Raw genomic sequence first — 25,167 nt, forward strand, 5'->3', positions numbered from 1 at the left:
CATGGGATAATAGCCTCGTTCAGTTCATAGGATGGCTTGTGCTCAATGAATGATCAGGTATTCAATATTTTGTTTCTTTTCATTGTTCAGCATGGAGCCCTGGGGAAGTGGCAGCCGCCCATGCTCGCCAAGCCCCAGGAAAGCAGCAGCAGCCAGCCCTCCCCAGAAGCCCTGGGGAAGCGGCAGGGATGTGGCCGCTGCCCATGCGCCCCCAGCTTCCCCAAGGCTTGGGGAAGTGATCTCCATGCGCAGCTACTGGCAGAAAAGGTCAGTGGAGAGAGGGCTCAAATACAGAAAAATTAGTCCCTTTTAAAAAAATAAGTAGGGATGCTTTTTTGGCATCCCAAATATGGGACTGTCCTGCCAAATACAGAATGGATGGTCACTCTATTTATGGGCTTTTCGATATGCTTATCAGCTCAATGCTTCACCAAAACTAATTAATTTAGGTTTCCAACACTTCTGTGAGGAAAGGTGGTAAAATTACTTCCATTTTACAGATGGGGAATTGAAGGTCAGAGACCATTTATTATTATTATTTTTATTATTATTATTATTAATTTGTATTACCATAGTGCCTGGAGTGAGAAGACACTTACGGTTTCATGGGATCCTGGGACAGAGCAAATTGAGGTCCCGTTTCCTGTGCCTTCCACTTGCAGCTCTGCCCCTGTTCTGCCCTGGTTCCCCCTGCAGCCTACCCACAGCCCTATCCCATTCTAACCTTTCCCCGTTCCACCCTCACCACAACTCCCATTTTCATCTTTATTCTCACCTCCACTGAGGCCCAAGAGCAGAAAAGGTCCATCACCCCCACCAGGGCTTCAAGGCTGCAATTTAGAGTGAGAGCTGTTGCAGGAAGCCAGAGCTCGTCCAGTCCTGGAGCCACATTTGAGATCTGTGGGTCCTGACACTGGATGCCGGGCTACATCATGCTTCTGCAGAGGACTGGGGTTGCGGTACTAGGTCTTCCCCTAGCATATGGAAAAGCTCATTACCCACCCAGGCTGATGCCAGAAAATATAGCAAGGTGGGAGCATGGGAGGCTTGCCCCATCACAGCACTTACCTGGTGAGGTTGGAGTGCTTATTTTTCCATGTTCCTCCAATTGACCAGGGCCCCTTGCATGGCCCCCTTGGGGTCCATTAGCTAATCTACCACTGCTAGCCCTAGTCATGGACCAGAACCACAGGTACTGTACAATCACATGAATACGGCCTGACTTTTCAGAGCATCTAGTATTTTATTTGTCACCACTCAGCTCCAATTGACTTCAATTGCAGCCTTGTCTGCAGAGCACATCAAGAGTATCTCAAGCTGAGTACCCAGAAAATCAGCAACATATGTTTAGTGGCTACACTGACTTGCCAAGTATCACAAAGGAACTATGCACGCCACCCCTCCGCCTGGTGAGTGGGACAAAGCTTCTCTGGTCTGAGGCTGTAGTTGTGGGGGTAAGAGCAAATGATGGAGGGGCGTGAAATGGGGTTGGGAAGATGGAATGGAGAAGGGCAGAATGGGATGTGCCATGGGTAACCCACAGATGGTATTAGGAGAAAACACCAGGGGAAGGCATGTGAAAGGGGTCCTCCACTTGGTCTGGTCCAGGGTCCCATAAAACCTACGAAACCTTTTATCTTCCTTCAGTAACCTGCCTCAGCCACTACACACCTTTCAACTGGATCCAACAGACAACAGCCAACTTAACTATCCAGCTTGACTCACTCCCTTAACACCATCCATCTTGCGCACTGAAGAGGTGTTGTAGAAAAAATAGACTGTGATCATGCAATTAAAAGATAAACCACTCTGTACACACAGAAGGGGACCAAATTAAAATTACATAGGAAACCTTAACTCAACCACTGCCTAAATTTTCAGGGTTTGACTTTGCAACTTTATAAAAAGTAATCAGAAGTGCCATCTATGGAACCCAACTGATTCCCATATTGATGTTTAATACAGTTAAACCTGTGAAAATTTTTCAGGGGTTTAAAATTTGAATAAATTGGGTGTGATTTTTGCAGAGGTGGCAGAACGTACAGTCTTATAGTGAAATGGCTGTACAAACTTTTTCAAAGTGTGAAAAACTACATATTTCCCCTTTAACCTCATTTTGAGAGACTGCTGGGCCATTTTTTGCTGAAATAAAAATATCAGACTGAGGCAGATAGCCATTATGGAAAATTTCAGTCTAAATTCTTTAGTAAACTAAGAAGTAACAGGCAGTGTATCAGGTAACCATAATTTCAAGCTGCAATCCCTCTAACAAGAAAGGACTAAGATCAGAAATGGACAACTTAGGCTAACGAGTGGGCTGCATGTGTGCTCTCCTTCACTCAGTGCACCACAGCCAAGATGGTCTCTTGCAATAGAGCAGTTTTGCAAACTGCTCTTGTTTACCTAGAATGTGCAGGGTGTGCCAGCCGAACCATCGCAGCTCTTTGACTGGACACAGAGGAGGCACATGGCTCTCTAAATCAATGTTGTGTGCAATCCACAGACATCTCACTTCACATGCATGTCACTTTAGAAGTACTGGTAGGAAAAAATAAAAGCCATGAGGATGGCAACCAGCAGAATCTGGTAACCCTGTGCATAGGCAATGGTAAACAAAACATCTCAGGGGCCACACACAGAAGCCTGATGTGGCCCTCAGAATACAGGTTGCCCATCACTGATTATGATCCTAAAACAGCTGTTTATTAGTGATGGGCTACGTCTACACTCACCAAAAACTTCGAAATGGCCATGCAAATGAGCATGACAGGAATAAGGGGACTTCGAAGTAGCCACGGTCCTTTCGAAAAGGAGCCCCGTCTGAATGAGCTGCGCTGCGGCAAGTTGCGTCAATTTTGAAGTGCCGCGCCGCCCACATGCTAATGAGGCACTGAATATGTATTTCAGCGCTTCATTAGTAAACTTCGAAATGGCCATTTGCATGGCCATTTCGAAGTTTTTGGCTAGTATAGACACGGCCATGATGTTTAGATCAAAGGAGAACATAATATTTTATAAACATGTCTAAACTCTGCAGCCAATCACATATACTGTTGTTTAACACATTTGTCTGCAGGAAAATAATCTCTCACAGTCGTAGCTTTGTTCATTAGTTTTCACTGTAGAATCTTGTGCATTCATATTTGTTTAAATGCTTAAATATCAGAAAGAATATCTCCACAAGAACCTTCAAATCATGCCTCCAGTGCCACAATTACATCCAGAAAACAGTATCTCCAAATGACTGGTTCATTTTATTTTAAATTCAGTACTCAAGGAATGCACAAATGTTCACATCTAGCCCAAGAAATGCAGAGTGTACTATGGAAAGAGACAATTTGTTTCAATCCACACATTTCCTTCACTCAGTAAAGGAATATACTTGAATATACCTAATGTTTCTGTGCTGAAGAATGTGTAAGTGTGCAGAAAGCAAAATATGAAGAAAGCGAAAAGCCTTCTGGACGACTTGCTTACAGGTAAACCATGCCAGTGCTGACATCTCATTGAGTGGTAGCAGATGGCCACATGGACTTTACATTTCTCAGCCTTTCCCAAGTAGATAAAAGGGCAAAAATACTTTCCTTTCCAGTACAACTGGAGAAATAAAGGTTAAAAGTTGTACTGACGCTTATTAAAGCCACTGCTGTCCTGCAGAAGAGAAAGGGGTTCAGAGCTCACCACACTGATGGCAGCCTCTGGGAGTATTTGCCTACAAACAATGCCTCCTTGGGTGCTTCCACATGGTACACAAAGCCAGCAATCATTATACAATTTAAGAAGGTTCAGTTTCAGCTAGTTTGGGAAACAGTGGTCAGATTTGCTTCAGATTCTTTGGAGTATGTAAAATCACCACAGTAGCTCAGAAAGAAGGGGGCATGAATGGAATATGGATCTCTGAAGGAGGACTTGGGGGAAAAAAAGGTGGAACCTCTAGTTTAGAAAACACAAGTGGTTGATTCTTGCCTCCAGTTACCCCTTTCTTCTCAACAGATGCACATGACAGCAGGATCCAGAATATGGCCTTAAATGAGTATTTAACCCTTTCAGCCATGTGTTAGAGGGTCATGTTTTTTATTGCTTAGATTATTACCTTTGTCAGCCAAGCAAGCAATGTCAATAGGCTTCAAATCAAGTCTTCAATGGACCTACCTTAAAAAAAAAACTCCCTCTCAGAGGGAATTCAGTGAGATAGAAAGGAGGTCTTCACAATTCTCTTTTGTTTTCCATACCCACACCGGAAATGGGTAAAGAGAAAGCACAATATGATATGGAGTTCACATGACTGTATCTACAGTTTTTTAGTCTAGCATTTTCAGTTATCTTTGTGCTTCAGGAGAGGAGAACTTTCGATTTTAAGACTATTTTAAAGTATGCAGTCTTCAGAAAAGGCATGACTGAGAAAACTGGCATAGTGAATTTATAAATGAAAATCACAGAATATCACCCAATCTGCCTATTTGCTAGGCACAGCTTCACTTCTGGCTCAGTTTTTTATCAAGGTCAGTGGAGGTACGATGTCAGGATCACGTATGAAAACAATATATTTGCTTACAAGAAGGAAGAGGGAAAAGGGAAAGGAAAGCAGAAGTGTTAAAACTATAACTTGACAGGTTTGGACCCAAAAATGAAATGGAACCCAGGGTCATCAAAAGATTCTGAGCATATCTCAGTTGAGCTTGGGGTAGGAGGAGTCCCTTACATTCTAATAAGAAAAGCTGAGAAAATCCAGGTTTTGATTCAGAATTGGGCAAAATGCAAAATGTTTCAGATGGGTTGAACACTTTGCATGTGAGAGAAAAAAAGCAGCCAGAAAGGCAGCTTAACTAGCCCACCAGGGACCCCTGGAGCAAGGGAGGAGTCCTTTGGGGGTGTGCAGCTGAGACTGCTAACTATCCACTACCCCTTTCCAGACTCCCCCATTTTACATACAGATAGTGTCAGAGGCAAGACAGGTTGGAGCCTGAATCTACAGACATACAGGAAATTCCACTCTACATCAGATGCAAGGTCCACCAACCTTGTATTGTGTCTCTGATGGTGACCATTTCTGATGCTTCAGAGGAAGGAGAAAGAATGGTGCAGTACACGGATGTGGTACACTATGCTCCTCATGTTAGATAACAGCCCTTCCAAATTCTGATCATAATTAATTTGGATTACACAAAAAATCCCATCTTATGAAGAGCTCTGGTAAGTTTCAAGGTCCAACATTAAAAATCACAGAACACCAGAAGTGAGGTTACCTCTGTGCAATCTTCATCCTGTACATGTATTATAGTCTTTAATGACAATCATATTTACATAGAATTACATTTTCCACGCAACAGTTGCATTGTTCAGTGTACAGGATGGATGGTGCTCACTTAGGCAGCATTTACACTACAGCAATTCTCTGGAAGCTGTCATCCAGGAGGATCCTCTTCCAGGAGATGCTCTTCTAGAAGATCACGTCTACACCTAAAAAGCGATCTGAAAGAGCTACCTGTCCCTTTGGAAGAGTGTGCCCACACAGCTGCACATTCTCTTTCAAAAGAGCAGGGCAAGAAGCACCGCAGATGGGGTCACATGGCCGGCAAGCACTTTTGGGTCCATTGGCCACAGCGGGGCCTTAAAAGGCCTCTCCCAAACACCCACTACCTGCACATGCTGCTGAGCCCTGCTGAGCTATTTACAGGGAAGTTTAAGCTCTGCCTAGTTCCAACCCTCACTTGCAAGAGACATGGACCCACAGCAGCTGCCAACCCCTAGGATTGCCCAGGGGATGCCTGCTGGCTAACATTCTGGTAGTTCTCCTCCACTTCCTGCAGAGCTGGAGACCTCGCCCACCCCTGGGACCCCAAACTGCCACTGCCCCAGCCTGAGGCCTTCCAGGCCCATTCGGCAGGTCTGGACCCACTCTTTCATCACCATTTGGTGGGACTGAGTGGTCCTGACCGAGCAGCAAGATGTGTGCTGGCTGCAGAACTGCAGATAAGGAGGGGCACATTCACGGAGCTCTGCACCTGGCTCACCCCCTTCCCTCCAAAGCCAGGACACCTGCATGTAGCCAGCCCTCTCCAAGGAGAAGTGCATGGCCAGCAGTTCGGGGTGGGCAGAGCCACCGTCCTTCAGGAAAGGCATGACCCTTGCCCTGCTCAATGAAGCCAGTGCACACTGTGCACATCAGGCCCAGCGTCTCCATCCAGGTCTTCCGCCGCCAGGGGTGCCTCCAGGCCATGTCTGGCAGGGCCACACGTGCTCACAGCCTCCATGCCCTCAACTTTCTGCTGCAGGATTGCAGTCTGACTCCTCCCACCCCACCGTGGGGTATGCAACATACCAGGCACTTCCTGGTGAGTCCCTCGCAGCAGTGGGGGGTGGCCCTGCTGGTGCTGTGAGGGGTTGAGGGTGCCAAGGGCCACGTGATGCAGAGGGTGCCTTGAATGGGGTGGTCATGGGATAGGAGCTGTGAGCCCATGACTGTCTCCCTGCATGGGCTGCGGTGTGCTGCACATGGCGGGGGGGGGGGGGGGATGCAGGTGTCTGCCCCGCAGGTGGGTATGGGGACATGTTAGCACCAGGCTTGTGTCCCTGCTGGAGTGATGGGGTCCGCAGGACTCACTGCCACTTTAAGAGTGGCTAGAGCACTAGACCATAGAGCTTCACTGGTGCTGTGTAGTGTCTGTGTGCTCCCTGCAGCACTACCCTGGTGGACTGTTTGTTTGGAAGAGGGGCTTGTGGAGCGTCCACATGTACTTTCTTCCAGAGGAGTCTCCCAAGGAGGACTCTCTTCCTGAAATGGGAGCCAAGTAAAGACTCCAGAAGAAATGCCACGTTCTTTCGGATTCCTTCTAGAAGAATAGCTTTTGTGTGTAGATGTTCCCAGGATCTTCCCAAAGAGTGTTGCCCTCTTCCAGATGAACTTGGCAGTGTAGACATGGCTTTAATGAGCAGCTGGTCAATATTTTGTTTTATTCTAATTGTTTAATATGTGATCTCAAGGCTTATTTTCTACATGCTCTTTAAACCCTGCTCTGAACACACAGGTGAAACTTTGTATTCTTCCCTATCCCTGTCGTTTCAAATGGTTGAACCACTTTGGCTATATTTTCTACTAAGTATGGAAATTTTTAGCCCAAAACCATTGAAGATTATCCAATAAGCAAGTAAAAATAGGGTCTCCTAATGGGAAGTGTATAGTAAGCTTAACCATAAACAGCACTGCCAGCTCCATCTAAAACAAAAGCTTTGGATACTCCCCTGTACTCCAGCAGTCTCCGACTGCATGAAGGCCCTGGCATTTTGGGCTGTCGCTTTGCATGAAGAAGGATATAGAGTAAGTCCTTTTCCTATTTCAGGACCAGCTGCTCCTTTGTCCTGGAAAAGTGACCGAGGTCAGCTGCACTGTTTTACAAAAGCTTCCTCCAATTAAAGAGACATCATTTTTGGAAAGGACCTTCTCCTACTTCCAATCAGTCAAGAATGATGAAACATTTTCAGGAAGATGCTTCCATCAGTACTGAGATCCAAGTATTAGCTTCCTGTATTCTTAAGGCATCATCGTCTTGGAAATGAAAGAGAAGCCAACCTCAGGCCTTCTGAGATTAGCATAATGCAGTTGCAGGCCACTAGTATCTGCATGTCTTATGAGGCAACAAATAAAATGTATTGGACCTCTCTGCACTGAAATGACTGCAATCCATGTTTTTAATTAATTTTCTGCACTTTTCTAACACATTACTCAGCTTGAACATCATTGACCTCAATGCTACTAATTCTGATTTTATCTTAATCATTCCTCTTATTTCATTCTCCTATGACATTTGTTCTGAGGGATGTTTAAAAGACTATTGATTCGTTAACATCCAGAAACTAGTACATTTTAATTCTGTTTATTTCAAATAAATTTCTATACTGTTAAAAGATTGACATATTTGAAAACTATCATTGGTGAGCAATGCTATCAACCAGATCTATTTGGCACACACCAGTGCAGCAATGTAGGCATCCTTCAGTCTGCATAGACTATGGATCGTGCCCTTTATAGTTTAAATTGAGGGCTTCATTTACAGCGTCTACTGTGACTATGAAGACACACATGAGAGTGACAGTCCTTGCTGCATCTGTTGCAGATGTGGTGGGTGTCTGGCAAGTCCTTACTGTGCTTTCTGTGTGCTCGCTTCTCCTCTGCTAGCTGTCTGATCCTCATCTCGCCCTTCTGAAGGCCCTTGTGTAAACCCTGCCTCCATCTGCTGCGGTCGTCTGCTAGTTCTTCCCAGTTGTCCAGCTCGATGTCTACCTCTCTGAGGTCTCTCTTGCAGACATCTTTGTAGCGCAACTGGGGGCGTCCGGGAGGTCTTTTGCCAGAGGCTAGCTCACCATACAGGATGTCTTTAGGAATCCTTCCATCATTCATCCTGTGGACGTGGCCAAGCCAGCGGAGCCAACGCTGCCTGAGGAGGGCGTGCATGGTTGGGATTCCAGCTTGCTCGAGGATGGCGGTGTTGGTCACTCTGTCCTTCCATGATATTCCAAGGATGCGCCTGAGGCAGCGAAAGTGGAAGATGTTCAGCCTCTTTTCCTGGCGGGCATACAGGGTCCAAGTCTCGCTGCCATAAAGGAGGGTGCTGAGGATGCAGGCTCTGTGGACTTGCATTTTGGTGTGAGTGTACAGCTTGTTGTTGTTCCACACTCTCTTGCTGAGTCTGGACAGATTTGTGGCCGCTTTTCCGATCCTCCTATTTAGCTCAGTGTCCAACGACAGGGTGTCAGTGATGGTGGACCCGAGGTAAATGAACTCGTGGACAACCTCTAACATATAGTTGTCAATGCTGATTGATGGGGATTCAGCAACATCCTGACCGAGTACGTTTGTCTTCTTTAGGCTGATGGTAAGCCCAAAGTCCTTGCACGCTTTGAAGAACTGATCCAGCAGTTTTTGAAGCTGGTCTTCTGTGTGAGACACTACAGCAGCATCGTCTGCGAACAGCATGTCTCTGATGATGACTTCCCGCACCTTAGACTTAGCTTTCACCCTTGCAAGATTAAACAGTTTCCCATCAGATCTTGCGTGCAGCAAGATACCCTCTGTTGAAGATCCAAAGGCATGCTTCAGGAGGAGTGTGAAGAAGATCCCGAACAATGTCGGAGCAAGCACGCATCCTTGTTTGATGCCGCTCCTGATTCTGAAAGCATCCAATAAAGAGCCGTCATATTGGATGGTTCCTCTCATGTCTTCGTGGAACGACTGGATCATCTTGAGTAACCGTGGAGGACAGCCTATCTTGTGGAGCAGTTTGAACAGACCATCCCTGCTGACCAATCAAAGGCCTTGGTCAGGTCAATGAAGGCTATGTAGAGTGGCTTCCTCTGCTCCCAGCATTTCTCCTGCAGCTGCCTTACAGAGAAGACCATGTCAACGGTAGACCTCTCTGCGCAGAATCCACACTGCGATTCGGGGTACACCCTCTCAGCAATCTTCTGGAGTCTGCCAAGGATGACGCGAGTGAACAGTTTACCAGTGACGCTTAGGAGGGAGATTCCACGGTAATTGTTGCAGTCGCTTCTGTCTCCTTTGTTCTTATACAAGGTTACAATGTTAGCATCGCACATATCCTGTGGAACCTCACCCTCTTTCCAGCACAGGCACAGTAGCTCATGTAGGGGTTCCAGGAGTGTGTCCGCAGCACACCTGATTACCTCTGGTGGTATACCATCCTGGCCAGGGGCCTTTCCTGCTGCAATGCTGTCGATGGCTCTCTTCAGTTCATCCACAGTCGGTTCCTGATCCAGTTCATCCATTAATGGTAGGAGCTCAACGGCATCGAGGGCTGCGTCAACCACAACGTTCTCGCGTGAGTGCAGCTCGAAGTAGTGCTCAACCCAGCGCTCCATCTGTTTGGCTTTGTCAGCGATGACTTCACCAGATTTGGATTTCAGAGGTGCCATCTTGTTCTGGGTGGGTCCTAATGCCTTCTTCATACCCTCGTACATTCCTCTGAGATTACCAAAGTCAGCACAGGTCTGAATGCTGCTGCATAGCTGGAGCCAATGGTTGTTGGCACAGCACCTGGCTGTCTGCTGTACTGTTCTTCTGGCCGCTCTAAGTGCTTGCTGGGTACTCTGGCTCGGTAAGCATTTGTACTCCAGGAGTGCAGCACGCTTCTTTTCAATTACTGGAATCATCTCATCGGAGTTAGCTTCGAACCAGTCGTTCGTGTTTCTAGCTCTTCTTCCAAACACCGACAAGGCCGTGTTGTAAACTGTATCCCTCAGATGCTGCCATTTGGATGTCACATCGGCGCCTCCAGGCCGCTGCGCAGATTTTCCTGGAGGGTCTCTCTGAACTCTTCAGCTTTTTCCGAGTTTGCCTTCTTTCTGGTATCAATGCGGGGCCTTCCAGCAGGTTTAGAGTGGTACAGCTTCTTGGGTCTCAGCTTGAGCTTGGAGCAAACTAGCAAGTGATCTGTATCACAGTCAGCACTATGATAGCTGCGTGTCAGAAGGACGTTTTTGAGGTTATTACGCCTAGTGATGACCACGTGTAGTTGATGCCAGTGCTTCGAGCGTGGGTGCCTCCACGACACTCTGTGCTGTGGCTTCGTTTGGAAGAATGTGTTTGTGATGCACAGATTGTGGTACGTGCACAGTTCAAGGAGACGCTGTCCATTGTCATTCATTTTTCCCACACCGAAGTGTCCTAAGCAGGAAGGCCATGAGGCCCAATCAGCTCCAACTCTTGCACTGAAGTCACCCAAGATGTACAGTTGTTCACGAGCAGGTATTTGCGCTACAGCAGCACTAAGCACATCATAGAACTTGTCTTTTACTTCTGGTGTGGCGTACAGGGTTGGAGCATAAGCGCTGATCAGGTGGACGGGACCGGCGCAAGTTTGAAGCGTGATCCGAAGAAGTCTTTCTGATCCACCCATGACTAATTCCACCATTTGTAGAAGGGTGTTTCTGACAGCAAAGCCAACACCATGCTCTCTGGGTTCTTCTTGGGCTTTACCCTGCCAGAAAAAGGTGTAGTCCTTTTCCTTTAGAGATCCCGAATCTGCGAGTTGCATCTCTTGCAGTGCAGCGATATCAACTCGGAGCCTCTTCAGTTCCTCATTGATGACGACAGTCTTTTGGGTGTCACTGATGGCCTGAAGATCTTCAGTCAAGCCGGTCAGCATGGTCCGCACGTTCCAGCAAGCAAGCTTAAATTGTTGATGTTTCTCATTTCTTCTTGATTTTCTTATTGGTTTGCCCGGTGCCCAAATTTCAGTCACTTGTCAGGTTCAGGAACCTTAAGCCTCACGCACCCAGTGAGGCAGGTGAACTGTGGCAGGACAGCACCCTATTGGCTGGGGGCTGCCCAGCTTGAGGCGGGCGGTGACTGTCCAGTGACATGCGAGGATCTCTCCCACTGTCGAAGGCAACCGCTGGCGCTCATTCTCTACGCCAGTCGAACAAGAGCTTATAACAGGTATCTGTTGCCTCCCGTCTTGACACAACGGTGTTCAGCGATGCCGGAGTATCTCTCCGGGAGCGAGCCTGGGCACTTATTATAGAGACTCTGGGCTGCCCAGACACCAGTGTCCCCCTCTCGGCTTTACTGATATAGTCCAAAGGAGAGGATAACCTCCACGTCTGGTACCAGCTCAGCTGCAGGAGTTGCCGAGACAGTGCCAGAAGTTGACACCGAACCGCCTTCGGACTCCACTCCGGATTTTCTGTCAGGGTTTACTCCCTTAGCCTTGCTCCTTCCCAGGATAACCCACAAGGCAGTGGGGTGTGGAGAATGTGGTTAAGGATCCCACTACTTCATACTTCCCTGTCACCACGGGTCACCACAGCTCCCTGTGGAGCAATGACCTCATATCCCCGGGACCCTCCTCCCCACCTTTCACCCCCCCCAGCTACCATCACCATAGGAACCTCCCCAATCCACTAACCCCATCTGCTCCCATGTCCACCCTCCTCACTGCACTGGCCCCTCTCCCCCCAGCTGCTCTCAGTGCTCCCAGGTCCACCCAGTGCAGCAATAGGTTTTAAAAATATAAGCTAGCTAGCTAGCTAGCTACTGGCAACACTTAAAGGTATTCACAGAACTCTCTTGCCTAGACAGAGTCATGGGTTCAAACTAACTATCAGCAATATTTACCATAGAAAATAATTTTGATCTTCACTGACTGAGTTGGATAGAGTTAGACTACATAGATGTGGTCACAGCCCAGTGTGTACAACACTTAGCTTTTTGACAATATTTTAATCAGTACATGTCAAATCACTTTAGAAGGGGGAGTGAAGTATCACATATTCCATTTTACAGCTCTTGATTCTCAGGCTCAGAACAGGGAAGCAATTTGTTCTAGAACCTACAACACCTCAGCAAGAGGAAGACAGGACCAGACCTCAGATCACTTAACTTAGGCTGCGTCTACACTACAAGATAAAACTGATTTTAAGTCAGTTAGCCTGATTTTTCCAAGTGCCTGTCCTCTCTGTAAATTCCACTAGTTCGATTTATGGACCACTAAAATCGACACAATATCAAAATGTTAAAATTGTAGTAACCCGACATGTGTAGTGTTCTATTCAAATTTAAAATTCTGAATTAATTGTAGAGAGGATGTTGCATGTCTTTTTTTTCTTTGCCAGGAGCACAGCTGTGGGGTCTGTGCTTCTGTGCTAGCTGCCTTTTCTTCTGTGCTGCCTAGTGCCAGCTGCTGGCCCCCGTACCATGTGTCAGGTAGGCTGTGGGGCTCGTGCTTGTCTGCTAGTGCAAGAAACTTCTTTTCAGTCATTTACATGTTGTCTCGATCCCCACATCCCCTTTCTTCCCTCCCTCTGGAGGCGCCACACATTACTGTGCCCAGCTGCATCACGTGGCTGGACCCCAAACTAATAAAAAGATGTACTACACAAAGTGCCAGGCAGATTGCATGTGGTGAGGGTCACGATTTTCAGGATCTGGCTGTAGCCAGGGGTCTTTTAGCTGCCCCAAACCATACATGTTTCAGTGAAGGCAATGTAGTAGCTATACAATTACCACAGTTTTTGAAGTAAGGCTTGAAGCAGGGAATATTCTTGTCCTAAGGGTCTTCTTTCCCAGGTGCAAACCTGTAGTCTGGGGTCTTTTAGCCTGATGAACCATTCGAGTTTCAGTGTAGCAACCGTGTTTACTTAGACATAAGGGTCTTCATTGGTAGGAGGCCTAAATCCATATAAAAGTTCCTCCGTGGGCGGTCACAATTTTCGTGGCTGTCAGTAGTGTACTGTCGTTTAGCCACCCTGGGCCATTACTGATGATTAATTCAAGTTTCAGTGTAGCACCCATGTCTAATTCAGAGTCCTCTTTCCCAGGAGGCATAAATCAATATCCAAGCTGCTTCAGTGTAGCATCTGTGTCTCCTTAAACGTATTTGACATGGCAGGCGAAAGAATGAAATGTGGAAAGATAGTGTGATATGCCCACATCTACTTATGGGGACAGAATGCAATGGGGCTCAGGGAACTGTGGGAAGGTTCCCAAAATACACTGCAGCAGCACTCAATTTAAACTCAATTTAACCTACTTGTGTGCGGCAGCAGTAAGTCCATTTTGTGGGGAGCATGTGGGAAGGTGACGATGCTCAAAATCAAACGGATAAAACCCAGGGTTAAGAAATTGATTTTGCAGTCTTAAAGCCCAGTGCCACACTTCCTGGATCACAGTGCCTCCCTGTCAATGAAGTAATTCTTCCCTTGAATTTGGAGGCAGACTGTTTAGCCAAGAAAGCTCGTCAAACCTGCGAGGATCCTAGCAGTGAAGGTTCATTGGACTGGATAGTCTCTGAAAATCTCTTCTAGTAAGACAATGGACAGCATCTAAAGCCTTCAAACTGCCACTCTAGCCAGACTGCAGTGTACAATTACACTTGGCCACATCCTGACCATGAGCTCAAAATATAATGGGAGAAGAAAAATTTCATCTAAGCTCAATCACTGTGAATGTTTGGCTTGTTAGTTAATATAACAAACATAAGCTTCACCTAATCTTCCTGCTGAAGCTAACTGTTCCTAGCATTTTCTCCCTGCAGGAACTCACTACCTCAGAAAGACAGTCATATGCATTCTATGCTCCAGGATTAGAGCTAATTGGCCCTACATGGTCTGGCTGAGAGGATGTGTCAGTAGTAATAACAGCAGCTCTCTCTCCAGAATCCCAGCTACGATAATGGGGCATTAGAAGCTACCTCTTATTTTAAGTACAGAAGAAAACATAGCATATGGGGTGGTCAGGTGGTGGACAGATGTCAGGTCCCTGGCCAAGAAGTGAGGGGGCAGGGGGAGGGAAGGATCTGCATCCCCAGAAAGAGTGGGAACTCAGCAAGAAGGGGCCTCCCCCAGCAGTTGCACCTGCAGTGGGGCACCTGAGACCCTGGCAGCAATTTAAAGGGTCCAGGACTCTAGCCACTGCTGCAATAGTGGCAGCAGCAGTCAGGAGCCCCAGGTCCTTTTAAATTCCTGGGCCTGAAGGCAACCGCCTCCTTCTCCCCCTCCCGCCCCTGACAGACAGGTAGCATATCACATCATATATAACTGTGGGGCAAACAGTGAGTTGTTATAAGGAACCATTCTATTTCACCTTTGGAAATGACTGTCAAACATAGCTGGACGAGCTACACTAGAAGCTACAAACTTGAGACACATATGTCCTCAGTGATGTCTGAGGCATTAGTATCTTGAAGAAGGCTGTGTGCTTTCTCTTTAGGTTTTGGTTGGTTGGTTCGTGGGGTTTTATGAAACATGGAACTCAATGAGATCTCATTTCTGCATGCTTTTATACTTAATTTTTTTAAATTCTTGTCTTACAAACATTCCTTTCTAAATAAACTTTACTATAAATTAATTGTTTATTTACAACTCTAACTCTAATGTAAAAAATGAGTAATTTCCAAAATGGTGCTTTTCTTTACATTATTGAAGTTGTACGGTTCATGTAAGCTTGACTTTCACAGCATGTGCCCTTGCAAATGTTTTGAGGAGAGGGGAGAGAGTTGGGGACAGGAATGTTTTAATTAAATGTTTTAATTAAGTCTCAAATTATGTTTCTTCTACCCATTGTCAGAAAGGAATTAAATAAATGAAATACAATACATAATTATTCCACCTTAAAGTTTAACTCTTATTGTTTGGCAAAGAGTAATTGAAAAGGCAAGAGCTGGAGATTATAAAAAATTCAAGTAATGTGTGTGCGCTTTACATTTTCTTCCACAAAGAAAATGTTACTGATTGTAAGCGCAGACTCTCTCTGAACTCGTCACTGCTTTCATATTAATATCATGGGAGCCATGCAAAATATTGTGCGAAGAAAAGCCACTAACCACAGCCAGTACCTTACCTCTTCTGGTATAAAAGGCATATAAGGCAGCCTAGTGAATGTCTCAAAGACTTCCCAGACTACTACAAAGTTTAGTTACTATGAAAGAGCGCTGTTTTGCTAAAAAAGGAAAATACAATAAAACTTCTTTAATCTGGCACATCTGGGACTGGACAGGTGCCGGATTACCAAATTTTCTAGACTACTGGACATCACAAGCCCTAGTTCAAAAGCCCCCAGTCATGACTCTCCTCCCCCATGCCCAACTGTGGCTCACCACTCCTACGTGTCCCCAGTTTCTTCTCTACCCCGTGCTTCTGCAGCTTCTTCACCCCTGCACTTCTCAGCTTCACTGCCCTACGCTACTGCAGCTTCTTCACCCATGCGTGTCTCCAGCTTCTTCAGCCTCATGCCACCCCCACCCTATGCACCCCAGTTCAAACCACATGCCCTATTTCAAACCCCATCCCCCTGCCATGGCTCACTAATCCTGTGCATCCGCAGGTTCCTCTCTACCCTATGCTCAGTTTCACCAGCCCCGCAGACCCCAGCTTCAACCCCCCCAGACTCCCCGGCTCAGCTCCACCACCCAGCCCCCGTACAGCCCTAACCCACCCGAGCTTAATCCCCCTGCCCCAACCCAGCACCCAAGTCCTCTGACTTACATGAATTTCAAGGTACACTTAACTCAGGGGGTTTCTGTGTGCCGGACCATCAAATTTTGTCAGATTATCTTGAAAAAATAGTCCCATTTATGGAGATGCCAGACCATCAGGATTTCCGGACCATCAGATGCCAGATTAAAGTAATTTTACTGTATCACTTCACATATATATGCACATTTATTATAAGCAGAGCTTGTGAAAAAATTTATACTGAATTTTTACAACCGCAGATGACCTTAAGAAAACAATTTTTCAGTAACAATTTTTCTTGACTTAAAATTTGTCATTAAAATTTGTATAGAAAAAGTTCTCTTTTTTATTTAAACAGCTATCAAAATTGTTTTGTTTCCCAAGTAGCTAGGCAAATGAGAAGATTTGATACATACTTTAAAAAATTTGGAGAATATTTTATGTAAAAAAATAAAATAGCAATTCAACTAAAAAGCACATAAGTTTTTGAGAAAAAATGGCTCCATTTAAAACTTTATAAAAAGAAAAATAACTTGAAAGTTGCTGGGGTTTTTTGCCTTTTAAATTCACATAAGTATGCAAGTAGAAGGATAATGCATGTAAAAATATAAGAGAGATAGCCGTGTTAGTCTGTATCTTCAAGAACAATAAGAAGTCCTGTGCCACCTTACAGACTACTAGATATTTTGGAGCATAAGTTTTCATGGGCAAAGACCCGCTTCATCTGATGAAGCGGGTCTTTGCCCGTGAAAGCTTATGCTCCAAAATATCTGTTAGCATATAAAAATACAACATTGTACTATTCTTATTACAGCGAAATGCTCAGGTACTGAATATAGAACAAATTGAACTTAGAACAAGGGAAGTTGCATTGCTGCCTACTAATAAAATTGTCCAAAATTTCCCATCTTAAAGACCTTAAGTTTACTTGGTTATCACACTTCCAAACTTTTACAATTTGGATTGAAAGTAATCTCACCAGGTTGATGCCTCAGACCGACATTCTGGAAAACGTCAGCAAGAATGGTTCAGCTATTTTTGAGAAAGAGACTATGGAAAATATATTGTTTTGCTCATATTAAAATATTCTCCCAAAGTTATAGTATCCCCATATTATTGAGTAGAAAACATAAATCTGGGAGGGGCTCACCTTTGTATCACGGATGTGCTTTTGCCACCCCCAGGAAAACCCATCCAAATGCAGCCAAGTTATAAACCTTGGGAGATTCTCAATTTCCACATGCTAACTAGAGATTTCTTTGGTTTCAACACCTGAATTGGCAGAAGGGATTCTGGCTACACAAGCATGCAGCAGCTCAGGGTCAAGCAGCACATTCTCTGCAATCATAGCAATAGAGTGCTACAGACTGGGTTAGATCTGGGTAAAGGTACCTAAGCACAGAGCCAGAAAACTCTCTCTCCTGTATTTTCAATGACTCACCAACCACACCAAGGCAGCATGAAGGAGGAAGCTGCCTTCTTTGAATGAATAAGGCATTGGAGCCAGTGGGGGATGAGAAGATCAGAACAAGTCTGCTTTGCAAGACTGGCTAACAGGAGGCAGATGTTGGGGGAGAGACGGTAACAGACAGGACGATGGGGACGGGATGATACTGCAACTCACTAGACAAGAAGACAGACTGAAAGCCAGAGAGAGAAATAGAGGGCAGGATGACTGACTGCGAGGAAGAAGAAGTTACTCACCTCGTGCAGTAATAATGGTTCTGTGAGATGTGTCCCTCTATGGGTGCTCCACTCAATGTCAGTGCATCCTCATGCTGGCGCTCTGAGATTCTTCTATAACTGTGGTTTCCTGAGCTGTGCATGCACAGTAATGCCTCCTTGTGCTCTCTGGCACACACACCGCATGGGCCTGTCTGCTCCTTCTTTAACCTAGCAAATAGAGCAGGATGCTCCAAAGCAGGGGAAGAGGGAAGGAAGTGGAGCACCCACAGGAACACACATTTCAAAAAAACATCCTTACTGAACAAGGTGAGTGACTTCATCAAGTAATGTCCCCATAGGTGCTCCATTCTGGGTGGCTATAAAGCAGAAGTCACTCTCTGGAGGTGATTTGGAGTCCAGTAACAATTACAGGTGACATAAATGCTTGAGCCACTTGAATGGAGGAAGTGATTGAAGATGAAAGAATGTAGTGCTGTGCAAAGGTGTGGCTTGAAGACCAGATTGCCACTTTGTATGTGTCTGTAAGGCTATGTTCTTGAGAAAGGCGCCGTGGAAGACACAACCGCGGTAGAATGGTGACAGCACCGGGAAGGTCTTTGTGGTAAAGAGCGTAACAGGTGTGTATACAGGTGGAGATCCACTTGGAAAGACATTGAGATGAAACAGGCTGGTCACAAAGGAGAAGAAGAGCCAAGGAGACATAGCCAAGGTTTCATGTGATTGATGTAAAAGGCTAACGCCCGACAAACATCCAGGGTATACCATACCGCGTGAGCAGGATCAGAGTGCAGCTTTGGGAAGAACTCAGAGAAGTGGATACACTTGTTGATATGAAATGCAGAGGGAACCTTAGGGAGGAACTTAGGATGAGGACGAAGAGTGACCCTACCTTTGGTAACAATCATAGAATCATAGAAGAGTAGGACTGGAAGGGAACTCGAGAGGCCATCGAGTCCAGCCCCCTGCCCTCATGGCAGGACCAAGCACTTTCTAGACCATCCCTGAAAGCCATCTATCTAACCTCTTCTTAAATAGCTCCAGTGATGGAGATTCTACCACCTCCCTTGGCAATTTGTTCCAGTGTTTGATCACCCTGACAGTTAGGAACTTTTTCCTAATGTCCAACCTGAACCTCCCCTGCTGCAATTTAAGTCCATTGCCTCTTGTTCTATCCTCAGAGGCAAGGAAGAACAAGTTCCCTCCCTCTGCCTTATGACACCCTTTGGGATACCTGAAAACTGCTATCATGTCCCCCCTCAATCTTCTCTTTTCCAAACTAAACAAGCCCAGTTCTTTCAGCCTTTCTTCATAGGTCATGTTCTCTAGACCTTTGATCATTCTTGTTGCTCTCCTCTGGACCCTCTCCAATTTCTCCACATCCTTCCTGAACTGCGGTGCCCAGAACTGGACACAATACTCCAGCTGAGGTCTAACCAGCGCAGAGTAGAGCGGGAGAATGACTTCTCGTGTTTTGTTCACAACACACCTGTTAATGCATCCTAGAATCATGTTTGCTTTTTTTGCAACAGCATCACACTGTTGATTCATATTTAGCTTGTGGTCCACTATAACCCCTAGATCCCCTTCTGCTGTACTCATTCCTAGGCAGTCCTTTCCCATTCTGTATGTGTGACACTGATTGTTCCTTCCTAAGTGGAGCACTTTGCATTTGTCCTTATTATACTTCATCCTGTTCACCTCAGCCCATTTCTCCAGTTTATCCAGATCCTTTTGAATTATGACCCTATCCTCCAAAGAAGTTGCAACCCTTCCCAGCTTGGTATCATCTGCAAACTTAATAAGTGTACTTTCTATGTCAATATCTAAATCGTTAATGAAGATATTGAACAGAACCGTTCTTAAACAGACCCCTGCGGAACCCCACTAGTTATACTTTTCCATCAGGATTGAAAACCATTAATAACTACTCTCTGGGTACGCTTATCCAGCCAGTTGTTCACCCACCTTATAGTAGCCCCATCTAAGTTGTATTTGAGTAGTTTATTGATAAGTATATTATGTGAGACCATGTCAAATGCTTTACTGAAGTCTAGGTATATCAGATCCACCGCTTCTCCCTTATCCACAAGGCTCGTTATTCTATCAAAGAAAGCTATTAGATTGGTGTGACATGATCTGTTTTTAACAAGACCATGCTGGCTGTTCCCTATCACCTTACCACCTTCCAATTGCTTGCAGATGATTTCTTTAATGACCTGCACCATTATCTTTCCTGGACCAGAAGTTAAGCTAACTGGCCTGTAGTTTCCCAGGTTATTCTTGTTCTCCTTTTTATAAATGGGTACTATATTTGCCCTTTTCCAGTCTTCTGGAATCTCTCCCATCTCCCATGATTTTCCAAAAATGATTGCTAAAGGCTCAGATACCTCTTCTATCAGGTCCTTGACATGTATGAAGATTCAGCCATAAGAGCAGCAAGCTCCCCGATCCTCCTGGCCAATGTGATGGTGACAAAAAACAAGACCTACATAGACAAGTGGAGCCAGGAACATGTCACCAGGGGCTTAAAGGGCGATTTCATGACACAATTAAGTACATGGTTGAGTTCCCAAATAGGGACCTGAGGACATACCAATGGGAAGGTATTTTGCAGAACCATCAGAAAATGTTTGGTGATGGGATGGGTGAGAAAGGAAACCTCATTGTCCAGCTGGCGAAACACTGCCAATGCTGCAGCATGTACCCCGATAGTACCAATGGCTAGGCCTGACTCACACAAGTGCAACAGGTACTTGAGGAGGATAGGAATGGGCGCGGTATGGTGAGAAACAGGATGATTAGCTCGCAGCCTATGAGAGAACTGTTTCCAGTTGTAGATGTAGGACTTCCATGTGGACTCCTGCCTACTGTTAAAGAGAACCCTCTTCACCTCCTCAGAGTGTGAGAGTTCGGCACTGCAGAACCAAGACAGAGATGTAATATGAACAGGTAGGACTTAAGGGTGCAGCCGAAGTCCTGAAACAGAAGGTTGTCACAGGGCAGAAGGGGATACAGATTTGCTACTGACAACTTGTAGAGGTAAGGATACCAAGTTTGTCTCGGCCATGCTGGGGCTATCAGGATGAGGCAAACTCAATCCAGTCTGACCTAGACAAAAAGGTTGTGAATCAAAGGAAGGGGAGGAAACGTGTAGGAGAGAGACACATCCCATTCGATGGAGAAAGTGTCCCCAAGAGAGTGCTTCCCCAGACCCACTCTGGAGCAATACTGAGCTGTGTCTACACGTGCACGCTACTTCGAAGTAGCGGCACTAACTTCGAAATAGCGCCCGTCGCGGCTACACGTGTCGGGCGCTATTTCGAAGTTAACTTCAACGTTAGGCGGCAAAACGTCGAAGTCGCTAACCCCATGAGGAGATAGGAATAGCGCCCTACTTCGACGTTCAACGTCGAAGTAGGGACAGTGTAGACGATCCGCGTCCCGCAACGTCGAAATTGGCGGGTCCTCCATGGCGGCCATCAGCTGGGGGGTTGAGAGACGCTCTCTCCAGCCCCTCAGCTCACTGGTGGCCGTGTGGAGCGGCCCCTTAAAGGTCCCCTCCCCCTCCCTGCCTCTGCAGGAAGCTGAGGCAACGTGCAGGCTGCAGCCTGCACACGCGGGCAGCTTGCAGCACCCTCAGCTCCTGAGAGCAGCGATGGCTAGCCGGCAGCCCCCCCAGCACCCCCAGGGGACCTCCCCCAAGGGGAGCCAGGGCAGCCAGCCCAGCCAGAGGGCCAGGCAGGCTGGCAAGCGGCAGCGGGGCCCCTCCTGGACGGAGGCCGAGCTGCGGGACCTGCTGGGGCTCTGGAGCGAGGAGGAGGTGCTCCAAGTAATGGGGAGCAAGAGGCGGAACGCGGATGCGTTCGCTCGGCTGGCCGATGGCCTGGCTGCCCGGGGTCACCCTGCCCGCACTCCGGATCATGTGAGGAGTAAGGTGAAGGAGCTGCGGCAGGGTTATGCCCGGGCCCGGGATGCGGCCAGCCGATCTGGGGCCGCCCCCGTCACTTGCCCCTTTTACAGGGAGCTCAGCGACATCCTGGGCTCCCGGCACACCTCCTCCCCTCCGGCCACCCTTGACACCTCGGCTGACGAGCCCGAGCAGGCCCTGCAGACGGACTCCGCCCCGGAGGCAAGCCCCGCACCCCGGGGGCCCCCCCGGAGGCCATCCCCGGGACATCGCGGCAGGAGGAGGAGGAGGAGGAGGAGGGGGGCTCCTCCTCCGCAGAATCCAGCCTGCAGATCCTCCTCCTGCCATCCCGGAGCAGCAGCAGGGCCTCCGACCCCCGGGGATCTCCGGACCGTGGGAGCGGACCCACAGGTAGGTACCCCTCTCTGGTGGACACCCCTGGGCTTGAGGGGCGGGGGTAACAGAGATGTGTCCAGGGCCCCCCACATGCTCACATGGCCATGGCCCCAAGGACACCAGGGCCATGGCCCTCACAGCACTGCAGCCATCAGCCCCTGCCCCCCCCACCCCGCATGACAGTGCCATGCCCCATCCCCGGGCCAGGGGGAAGCGGAACCTCGAGGGGCCCCCGGGCGGAGTTGGTGGGACACCCCGCAGCAGCAGCATGTGATGGAGTGGGGGGAGTGCCAAAGGGAGACTCAGGCTACATATGAGCCACAAGAGCCGAAGAGCTCCCAGGGCCAAAGGAGGATCCTGGTGCTACAGCTGGCAGGTGACACCTCTGCCCTGAACAAACAGGAGGGAGGAGCCGAGCTGGCTTGGAATTGGGGGGCGAGGGCGGGGGCCACAGGTAGAGGCTAGGGGAAGGGAGAGGTGGTAGGCAGCCAGCCTGAGGAGGGGGAAAGCTGCATCTCAGAGAGGCCCCCCTTGGGGTCTTCTCCCCACGACGGGTTGGAAGGACTGTCTCTTCCGACAGCTGGTGCTGTCACTCCTGGCAGAAACTGGGCATCTGTGGCCTAAGAAACCTCTCCTGCTCTCAGACCCTGCGGGGTGAAGTGAGAGTCGCTCCCACCAGGGGACGGGGTGCAGGGCAGGGGGACCCCTGAACCCCATCCATCACAGCAGCATCTCCCAGGGACGGGGATGGGGAAGCTGCAGCACAGGGTGTGGGGGACAAAGGCCACGGCTCGGGGCCCACACTAACGCCTGTCTCCATTCTTCTTTCCCCCCTCCTCTCCTGTGTCCTGCACCTGCACCTGCACCATCAGAAGGACCGGAAGAGAGTGCCGGCGAGGCCTCAGTTGTCCCAGAGAGCCCTCTGGGACCATCGCTCCAGGGCAGCCCCTCGGCTGAGGAACGACCGGCCCCGCAGCAGGCTAGACGGCGGACCCCGCGCCTACAACCGCCGACGGCGAAGGACCTCCAGCTGCTGGCCATCCTCCGCCGGCAGCTGGAGGTCTCGGAGCAGCACCTCCAGCTGCAGGAGCGGGTGCTGGCCTGGCGCCAGGAGGCATGGGGGGCCTATATGCAGACATTTAAATGCCTGGTGGACTACCCGGCCCCCCATGCCGCGCCGGCCGACCCATCACCCGCCCTGCCCGCTCCTGCAGCCCCACCACCAGCTGCTCCGCCCGTCGCCGGCCCGTCCGCCGTCGCCCCACCACCCACCCGCGAGGGCCAGAGCGCCGAGGGACCCCTGGAGCCACCTGAGACTCGCCGGCCCCCATACCTTCCAGTCCAGCCCGCTCCCACCCAGTCGCGGACCAGGCTGCGAGCGCGGCAGGGCTCCCGGCCGGGCACGCCCAGTGCCGGGCTATAGAGGCAAGGGGCCCGGGACGTGGCCCCCCCCTTGTATATAGTTGGACCCTGTTTTTTTGGTCCCCCCGTTTGCCCCGTCCCCGCCATGTAAATAGTTCTCCCCTTTCTCCTCCCTGGTTTTCTTTTTATTATGTATGGCACACAGTTGTTTCTTTGGATTGTTTTATTTTTGTACATATTGCTTTGGTTGAACGTTTGTACCTAGTTTTCTGTTTGTGGTTCACATATTTATTTACACCCAAAAAAAAAGGTTCGGCCAGAAAAAAAAAATTTACGTTCAGCCACAAGTTCGTGCTGTCATTTGTCCAGGACAAGTGGGAGGGGGGGGCGGTGGGGTGCTCCATGTTGTGGGCGTTGGGGCAGGAGTGTGGGGGAGGAAGGGGCGGGCAGTAGGGGGCCTGGGCAGAGTTCACCCCGCGGCCTGTTGGTCGAAGTGGACTTGCAGGGCCTCCCGGACCCGGGTCCCCTCGGGGTCCACCTGCCGACTGGGGGCAGCAGGTGGCTGGACGTGCGCCCTGCCGGCCTCCGCGGCCCAGCCCTGGAGAAAGGTCTCCCCCTTGCTCTCGACCAAATTGTGCAGGGCGCAGCAGGCACCCACAATCTGGGGGATGTTGTTGGGGCCCGCATCCAGGCGGGTCAGGAGACATCTCCAGCGTCCCTTCAGGCGGCCAAATGAGTGCTCCACCACCTGGCGCGCACGGTTCAGGCGCTCGTTGAAGCGCTCCTGGCTAGCGGAGAGATGGCCCGTGTAGGGGTGCATGAGCCACGGCCGGAGGGGGTAGGCCGCATCCGCGATGACGCAGAAGGGCATGGTGGTGTCCCCCAGAGGGATCTCCTGCTTGGGGATGTAGGTCCCCGCCTCCAGCCGGCGGCACAGGCCCGAGTTCCAGAAAACCTGGGCGTCGTGGGTGCTGCCAGGCCAGCCCACGTAAATGTCCTGGAAACGTCCCCGGCTGTCCACCAAGGCCTGCAGGACGACAGAATGGTAGCCCTTGCGATTGAGGTATCGTCCGCCACTGTGATGCGGGGCGCGGATGGGGATGTGAGTCCCATCCAGAGCCCCGAAGCAGTTGGGGAAGCCCAGGGTGGCAAAGGCGGCGACGGTGGCATCTGGGTCCCCCAGCCTCACGAGCCTGTGCAGGACCATGGCGTTGATGGCACGCACAACCTGCAGAGAAAGCACATGGGACAGCCCCAATGAGGGGTGAGCAGGGTGTGTGTGGCCCTGCCCTGCCCTGCTCTGGCCCCCCTGCCCTGCTCTGGCCCTGCCCTGGCCTGCCCTGCTCTGGCCCCCCTGCCCTGCTCTGGCCCTGCCCTGCTCTGGCCCCCCTGCCCTGCCCTGGCCTCCCCCTGTGGGTTCTCTTACCTCCATGAAGACAGCCCCGACGGTGGCCTTTCCGACACCAAACTGCTGCCCCACGGATCGGTAGCTGTCCGGAGTGGCCAGCTTCCAGACTGCGATGCCGACCCGTTTCTGCACTGTGAGGGCACGCCGCATGGCAGTGTCCTGGTGCCTGAGTGCGGGGGTGAGCCACTGACACAGCTCCAGGAATGTCTGCCAGCTCATCCTGAAGTTCCTGAGCCAGTGGTCGTCGTCCCACTCCCCAAGCACCAGCCGCTCCCACCAGTCGGTGCTGGTGGGGTAGCTCCACAGTCGCCGGCGTGTGAGGCGGGGGGTGGAGCGGGGTGCTGCAGGGGTAGGGGTTGAGCCCTGCTGCCCTGGGGGCATCTCCTCCCCTGGGGCAAGGAGGTGCTCAGCTGCCTCCCACATGGCATGGGTCAGGGCA

The 25,167-nt window shown here is 49.2% G+C and overlaps 1 protein-coding gene across 12 annotated transcripts in view; it reads right to left on the reverse strand.

The window, feature by feature from the left end:
- The window catches only part of RYR2 (ryanodine receptor 2), a 975,983-nt gene that overhangs the window by 651,452 nt on the left and 299,364 nt on the right, over positions 1-25,167 (reverse strand). The window lies entirely within an intron of this gene.

This window comes from Carettochelys insculpta, chromosome 3 (assembly GCF_033958435.1).
Source record: "Carettochelys insculpta isolate YL-2023 chromosome 3, ASM3395843v1, whole genome shotgun sequence".
NCBI classification, from domain to species: domain Eukaryota; kingdom Metazoa; phylum Chordata; order Testudines; family Carettochelyidae; genus Carettochelys; species Carettochelys insculpta.